We start from the raw sequence: 8,384 nt of genomic DNA on the forward strand, positions 1-8,384 counted from the left end.
AAATTCATGCGATAATCTGAGTAATAGCATGATAATCTCATTTGGAACATATATTTAATAAATTCATGAAGTTACATCAAAGTTCTAGAAACCCTAGGCTTAATCATGATAAGAAAATCAAGAACTGATTGAAACTAAGGACCTAATGGGTGAAAGGAACCCACTAATGAAATCCCACATATTTGGTGATGAAGTCCACGAAAAAATACTTAAGTTTTCGGGCTGGAACTGATGGAGCTTGTGGCGTTCTTGAACTAGGGTTCTTGAGCTTTTTTCTCCTTTCTTGCTTCTAATTTTCTATGTTTTGATTTAATGATTTGACTTGGATATGTTTTAATTATGTTTCTAGGCTTAAACTGACTAAAATCTGATAATTTAGGATCAAAACGACGTAACTTAGGGTTTAAACGGAGTGAAAAAGGTCAAAAAGACCCCTGGGAAGGTTGCTGTCGAGCCTCACGACTGCCAGGACTGACGGTCCGTCGTGCGCCCGACGCCCCGTCGTTGGGTCCATCATGAGGGCCTGTTCGACAGTCCTTTACTAAAATGGGCATAACTTTTTACTCGGAGGTCTGATTTTAAAACGGTTGGTGGCTATGAAAATATAATTCAATTATCTATCTATGCGTAGGTCGTAGAATACCTAATTCATTTTGTGCTAAGAGTTATGATCATTTTAAGTTGACCTAACTGCATTTCCCCTTAACTGGCTGCAAATTTTCCACCTACAGTCAGACCTACGGACCGTAGGTCCACCTACGAACCTTGCTGGTCATCCATAACTCTTGTAAGAGAGTTGTTGAAGCGAGTCTTGATCGACAGTCATGGATTACGGAGCGTCGTTTGACCTACGGACCGTAACTCCGTCCGTCGTCCAAAATTTAACCAATTTTTCTAGGCTGAAATTCTTGGGAGTTTCTGATCCAATCGACGGTTGTGCAGGACGGACCGTGGTTCAAGCTACGGTCCGTCGATGCCACCGTTGGTAGCACCTGCAGATTTTTCTAAAAAACTAATTTTTGATCTTTTTTGGCTACGGGGTGTTACAACTTCCCTCCAAAACGAGTTCGACAATCATAGAACAAGTTGTACAGTTGTATTGGTAGTTACGTAGATGGGGGATGCACTAGAAAGCCACTAATGTTGCTCCCTAGCTGTGTTAGTCCTTGGAGCTTCTGATGATGACAGCGGAACAAAAGATGGAAACGTATAATGAATACTATCCAGGTATACACAGGAAGGTTGGAGCATCCAAAGCCTGTATTATAGGTTCCTCAACTCTATGTTAGGGCATACATATATCCAATCCAGTTCAAGGCTTCACGACTGCTTGGTCTTCTCTAGTAACGATGGCATAGGCCGATCAATCAATAAAAAGAAAGTGAGTAAGCCAGCCTTCTCCACAAAGAGGGGCTTATGAAAATCTCAGATTATAAGAAATACTAAGTAGACTGCAATAAGGGTTCATTACTTTAAGATGATTTAATATGCTTGGATACAATGGGTAGACATAGTACCTTTTTTCAGTCAAGATAAACTTTGATGTCGATACCATTATCAATAAGGGACTGAACAACTGCTCTAATTTTTCCTTCGAATTTGTCCCTATCTCTAGGTGTATAAGAAGCAGTGTACATCAGCCTCTCTTGCCCTGTCGGACAAGATCTTTCCGACAGACAAGCATGCAGGAATATCACTTCGTGATTTGAGAACTCCCTTGATATATTTAGAGTTTGTACCAGCTACAACAACCTCTTTGCATGTAACTCTATGGGTGATTGAGGCTGAAACAAAGCGCTTTGATATGAAAACATCAAGTGTAAACGGTTCCATGTAAGCTACAGTCCGTTGCTTGAAAGACACATGCCTGTTTGGGTTCTTCAATTTTTACCCCTTCTGGTAAGTATATGGACGACTATTGTCATCATCAACAAAATCTTCCACCCCGAAAAAGCTTCTAGGTGCTAAAGCAGGCTTCCAAACGAAGCAACAAACTTATTCAGGGGATACTATTTCAAAAATATATAGGTCCATCTCTATAATAAGCTATAAATCCAAGTGCACATTAAGTTTGATTGTTCATCACACATATGTCAAGTGCAATTCCTAGAAAACATAAATGCAAGTAATCATATGTGTGGAACCACATAATATAGGAGATGAAGTGGAACTTGTATATTTTTTAACACTAGCTGATGAATTAAACGTTTTATCAGAACAGCAGTGCTACAAAGACAAAGTCAAAAGCAATCACTTTACAATGTACATACACATCAAGTGCTAACACACAGAAGCACCACACTGTGATACTTGAGTGCTAATTTTTTCTCCCTTTTTCATCCCTCATATTTCTCAAGAAAACACGGGAACAAATGGGAACAGTGTTTGGTATAACAATAAGCCCATACATTCAAACAAAGGAGGAGGAAGACTACATTTTTAATATAAATACAACCGCACAACCGTGGCAATGAAACCACTAGTATAAAAACCTGTAAGCAGGGCTGACATCAATTGCTATATGGAGTCAAAAATGTTTCACTTCTCTCTCTTTCTCACAAGTCATTCCTTATCATTCTTTTCCCGGACAAAAAAGTTATTCCTTATTTCAAGTGAAGGACAGGAATCACTTCGAGCTCGTAGCTTATACTGAGCCAAAAATGAACGAGGGATTCTGAACTTTAATGAACTTGTTTTGTTTCAACTTTTGTGAAATATCCAATCTAAAAGCTTAAAAAGGATTTGTACTCCGATTCTACAATCTCTTTCCTCAACACAGTCCAAACCTATCTTTTTCTTGAAGCTGCAGCGTGTCTGTTTCATTAATTATACAGAAGCAAAGGTGAAAAGATAACAGCAGGACACTAAAGAGACATAAGGTCAGCGCTTCTTATTAAAGTCAGTTTCTCTAAAGCCCAAATCCATCCATTCATCATGCCTTTACATCAATTCATTGCAACCTTGTACAATATCACATACAGTTAACATAAAAAATGCACATATACATAACATACAATTAAGCAATCACATATATACATAATACATGCATTTTTATATATAAGCATTCTCAGAACAAAGGAGAACCAACTGATTTCTCAACTAAGTGTAACCATCAATAAAGAGTTGATTTCAACAAAATGATGGTTGCTTCAAAATGCTTTATGTCCAAGGTATGATTATTCCACCGCATTATAAAATGCATTGCAACTAAGAATAAGAAAATATTCTTTACAATTTAGAAATGACCTACATTCTCCAGAACCTACCATTTGCAGCTTCACCTTTTCATAGTTACATGGTTCTATCATCACAGAGTACCTTCCCAGTTACTTGACACTATTTAGAACAGTTTTTCATTTAAACATGCCTTAATGAAAGATATAAATACTGCTCAGTCATACCTCTTTTGCCTTGATGTGAGATCTGCACAACAATTACTCCACTTTTACATGGTCGAACAATTTCTCAAACATGTCTGTACATAACTTCAATATTAGAACTCTAAAACTATTCCAAATATTAAGGCTCTAGTTATATGAGACTGGCAGAACTAGATAGTCAAACTTGGATGGAAGGAGAAACAATGTCTGTGAATGTAGATTTATTAGGAGTCTAGACTCTCTAGAGAAAATTTAACTCTTGACTCACTTGAGCCTTTATCTCAATATGAAACTGACATTCTGAAACAATAGAGTTCATTCCAACAATCTTTGTATGGAAACAAGAAGACATACTGATTCCCAGTAATTTGAGACATTCATCAGTCATCTTACCCAAGAGTCATTTGTATGAAAGTTAATAAGCCCTCTTCTGCATTTATTTTACGTAAAGACAGTCTTTGTTTGAAAGATATACAAACACAACACTCGATAAAACAAACAAGAAACCTCAGAATTAACAAGTGGAGCTTAGATATAACTAGCCATGTCTTATTGGAGAACCATTCAAGTCAACAAGGCAGAAGCATGAACATTCAATCACTCCTGCCAAAGTTATGTATGCACATACATATGAAAATTGAAAGGCTGCATGAACTAGTAGCATCAAGTCAAACCATTTTACCTTTGAAGTATGAAAACCACTAGCTTGCGCACATAGATAAGGCCTCAACTTCTGACCTCCTCTAGCGCACAACATTTCAGAAACTAGTTTCAGCATATTCCCATAAAAAAAAGGAGATCTTTGATCAATATGACACAGTATTAGTTCATTAGTTCTACTACAATCCCACAAAATAGATAATTTGGGTTCCAGAATACAACACACCAATAGAAAATACTCCATCCATTCCAAATACACCCTCCTACTTATTAAAGATTAGAGTATGTTTCCATCCACAAATTTCAAGAAACAAACCCAAAACAACATGTTGGGTTGTGAGAACAAAGAAAAATACATAAAGAGGATTCATACAGCTAAAAGTATTTGAGCTTAAAATTTTGATTTCGTAATTTTCTATCAAACAAACTCATTTTTTTATCAGTCAGTAATGACAACTTCAATGTTAGTAGAATCTTAATGGGCAATCCAATACTCATTGGCTGCCCAGCTAAAGCCTACCAATTGTTCTCCAGCCATATTTACAGCAGAAACAGCGGGTTTCCAAGAATTAGGACGCATTTCTATCAAGAAAATTCATGACCCATTATTTTATAAGTGTTCTTCATCACACCTAAATAGAAAAATCCTACTATAAATTAAAAAAGAAGAAGTTGGTATTCAATGAGGCATTTCGTCAAACAACAAGCAGACATTCATCAATTAAGTCTTTCGTCAACTCTAGGACTAACTTAGATACATCAAAATGATAAAGAATTGAAGATAAAACCTGCAGAGAAAGTTTTGTTAGAGTAAATTGCAGATAAAAGAAGAACATTTATCACCTTTCACCCCTAAGTCGCCGGTTTCTCTTGCTCTTGGTTTTTTTCCTTTGAACATCAAATTGTCTTCTTTCTTTGGTTGTATATATTTAAGAATGGGCTAAAAGGCCCATTTGAAGTGGACCAACTACTTTGGTAATCCGACAAAATGATCTCACATTTTGATAACTCGTTCAATCTGTTTATATTTTAATTAGTTGGGTAAGTTTAAATAATTATTATAATAAACATAATTATGTTTCACAAAAATGGTTTACATATTTATGGTTCTAGTTGTATCGATTGTATAATTTGCGGGTTTGTATTATTCAAGAGTACGTTTGTATAATTAAATTATTTGTATAAACTCGAAATATCAAATTTATACAAATACAAACATCTAAACTTTAACCAATTATACAAATTAATGTTACCCCACCAAAATTGATATTCTAGACTCAGCAGAACAGATGAAACAACCAACGGAGGTTGTCTTGATAGACTATTGACCTTAGTTAACATTTATAAAAACAAACAAAACAATGTAACGCCAAACACTACAAAGTCATCCTAATCACCTCAAGATCCTAACCAAAGGCCGTTCTAGACCAAACTCGACTGTTAGAAGATAACCGTGTTGACAAAATTATCATTCGAACAGATTTACCAAGAATGTAGACCAAAGTCAAACATTAGTCAAACTATCAAAAATTTCTCGCCCAAGGACTCAAACTCACGTCAAAGGCCTCGAGACCCAAACCAACCATGCCACTAGCCCGAAATAGAGCTTTTGGAGCCAATGGAATTGACAGAAATCTCATACTACGTTAAATTCTCCAAATGTTAACCAAATTTAACTCTTTCACTTAAAACCTACTAGAAGGGGAAAACTCACAACTCACTCCAAAAACACATGTATCTATCCCAAATCACCACAAATACAACACAAAAGCTAATAGAAGGGGGAAAAATATAAAAATCACACAAAAGCACACAAAAGACCAAGAGGATTATTATTGAGAAAAATTTCTATATATATGTGAATTACACAATATACATATATTTGTTGTATCAAATTCATGGAGAGAGGCGAGCAAGAGAGTCAAAAACATGTTGATTCACTTGGATGAATTGCATCTTGATTAAAATTATACTTAATTTTGACCCTATGAATTGAATATATATGTATGTGGAAATATCTAGCCATATACATGTATTCAAAGTCTAAAATCTTTTAAGATTCAGAATATTATAAACTAGGAGTGTCAAATGCGCGGGTTGAATTGAAATTGAAAAATATCACAATGAGTTGAATAGAAATCGTGTTGGGTCTTGACCCGCCCAAGTTTACTTTGGGCTCAAATGGGATAAAAAACGGGTTGAGTCTTGACCCATCCAATTTGACCCGACTAAACTAAATAATTTAACATATTGATATTTAACTTTTATAATCACAATTAAAATTTTCGGTCAAGAATAAAAGTATCAAATGGAAAGATAAATTCTAAAAGATGTTAAATAGACAATAATTCATACCTTCAATATAAAAACATATCTTAATAAATTTTTTTAAAACAAGTTGAAATTAGATATTGAATTAGGCTCAATTGAGAATACTCTTCAAATAGGTTAAAGCTTGAATGAGTTGAGATTGAACCCAATTCAAATTATCTTGAGTCCAGAATTGGGCGGGTTACGTATGTTTGGGTTCATTTTTGACACCCCTATTATAAACTAACGTAAATCTAAGTAATTAACTCTTAAATTAGTGAGATTTCTATATGTTGACTACTTTTAAATATTTATTATGTTTACAAATGAAGAAACTTTACCAATTAACTCGCCTTTTTAAATATTTATAAATTAAAAATATAGTAGTACAATTTTTATGGGTTTTGTTTATTGTCATTCAAACAATGGTACTCGCCATGGGTTCTATTGTCGTGCATATTATTTTTATACTAGATATATATAGGAGTCTACGTCAGCAATGATTTAATATATGTTAAATTTTTTACATTAATTTATGAAACATAGATGAAATTTTGAGGAGACGATCAAATATTAGTTTTATAAAAAATATTTAAAGATATTAATAATTGTGATTTATAATATTTTTTAATTTTTAGCATCAGTTTCAAAATTTTACTCCACGTGTTTCAATTTAAATGACACAAATAAAATATTTACATGCATGATTTAAAAATATTTTTAGTTGATAATTATTGTGATTTATAGTACATTTTATGTAATTTTTAAATAATATTTTTCTCTCACTCTGTCTCAATTTATGTGGCACTGATAGAATTTCGAGAGTAGGTCAATTTTTTAAAAGTATTTTAAACAAATTTGAGCAGTTAATTATTTTGACCAACAACACTTTTTAAATATACAACCAAATACTTCAAGTTGTTAATTATTATGATTTACGATAATTATAAGGTAATTTTCAAATAAATAACATAACCAAAAATATAGTAAGACAAATAAATTAAAATAAATAAAATATAAAGTGGGTCCCACACCTTTAGCTACAAGCACATTGTTGAAGTTGACACGTGGTCATGAGCTATGTGCTTGTGGACTCTTCTACTATATGGAATTAACTAGGTAATTTTGCGCTTTGCGCGATCATAATTGACTTTATTTAGTTTTAGAATGATTCTTAATTAATATCCAATAATAGAAATATTAAGTCATTGCAATTTTTTTGAACTTAAATGTAGAAATTTGAAATTGTCACATATCTTAAGAAGCAATAATGAATGATTGAAAAATACAATTTTTTTAGATCAATTTTATCTTCTAATACTTGTGGTTTTGGATGGTAACAATTTATTTTCTTGATATAATGTCTTCTCGATATTGCATGATCTAATGTAAAATAATTAAGCATTAAGATACACACTTTCTTATATCCCATTCCTGGATATGTAAGGAAAACGATAGAGAAGAAATAATTTTCTGATTTGGAAGAGGTTTAAGAAGAGACAAATAAATTACTTATGTTAAGACTTTATTAGCAATTGAAGAAATCAAGATGGAGTTCTGTGCTCAAATTTTGATTTGAACGAATACTTGATTTTGGGTAATACTAAAATCTTAAAGATTCTTGCATAAGGAAGACATGGAAGACTGCGATATGGACTCGGTCATGATGAAGTGAAAGGGGCCAAAATTTTTGTCCCTTGATGTCCCATGGCTAGCTGAGAAGAGGTCATCGCTTGCTCATAGAGATCAACATTTGCAAGGCTAGCTACTGGAAATGCGATGAGATCATCACATTTTACTAGGTGCATTCATGATCTCATCATCATATACAGTAGCTAGCCTTGCAATATAATCTAAATAAACAAATGATGACCTCCTCTCGGTAGCACTAGGGCATCAATGAACAAAAATTGTGCCCGCTTGCACTTTATGGTGACGAGCCTCGTGTCGTAGCTCCTCATATCTTCATGATGCAAAAACTACAAAGTTATAAGAAGAGTGAGACAAAGGTCTATTTTTGAGTGTTCAATGAAG

The 8,384-nt window shown here is 33.8% G+C and overlaps 1 non-coding gene and 1 pseudogene across 1 annotated transcript; both read right to left on the bottom strand.

The window, feature by feature from the left end:
* Positions 1-1,382: 1,382 nt before the first annotated feature.
* Positions 1,383-5,027, bottom strand: LOC107016246 (annotated as a pseudogene).
* On the bottom strand, positions 4,500-4,604 carry LOC114076998. The gene has a single exon (XR_003578094.1). It is a non-coding gene; the product is annotated as a small nucleolar RNA snoR103 (small nucleolar RNA).
* Positions 5,028-8,384: the final 3,357 nt, after the last annotated feature.

Source organism: Solanum pennellii, chromosome 4, assembly GCF_001406875.1.
Source record: "Solanum pennellii chromosome 4, SPENNV200".
Classification (NCBI taxonomy): Eukaryota; Viridiplantae; Streptophyta; class Magnoliopsida; order Solanales; family Solanaceae; genus Solanum; species Solanum pennellii.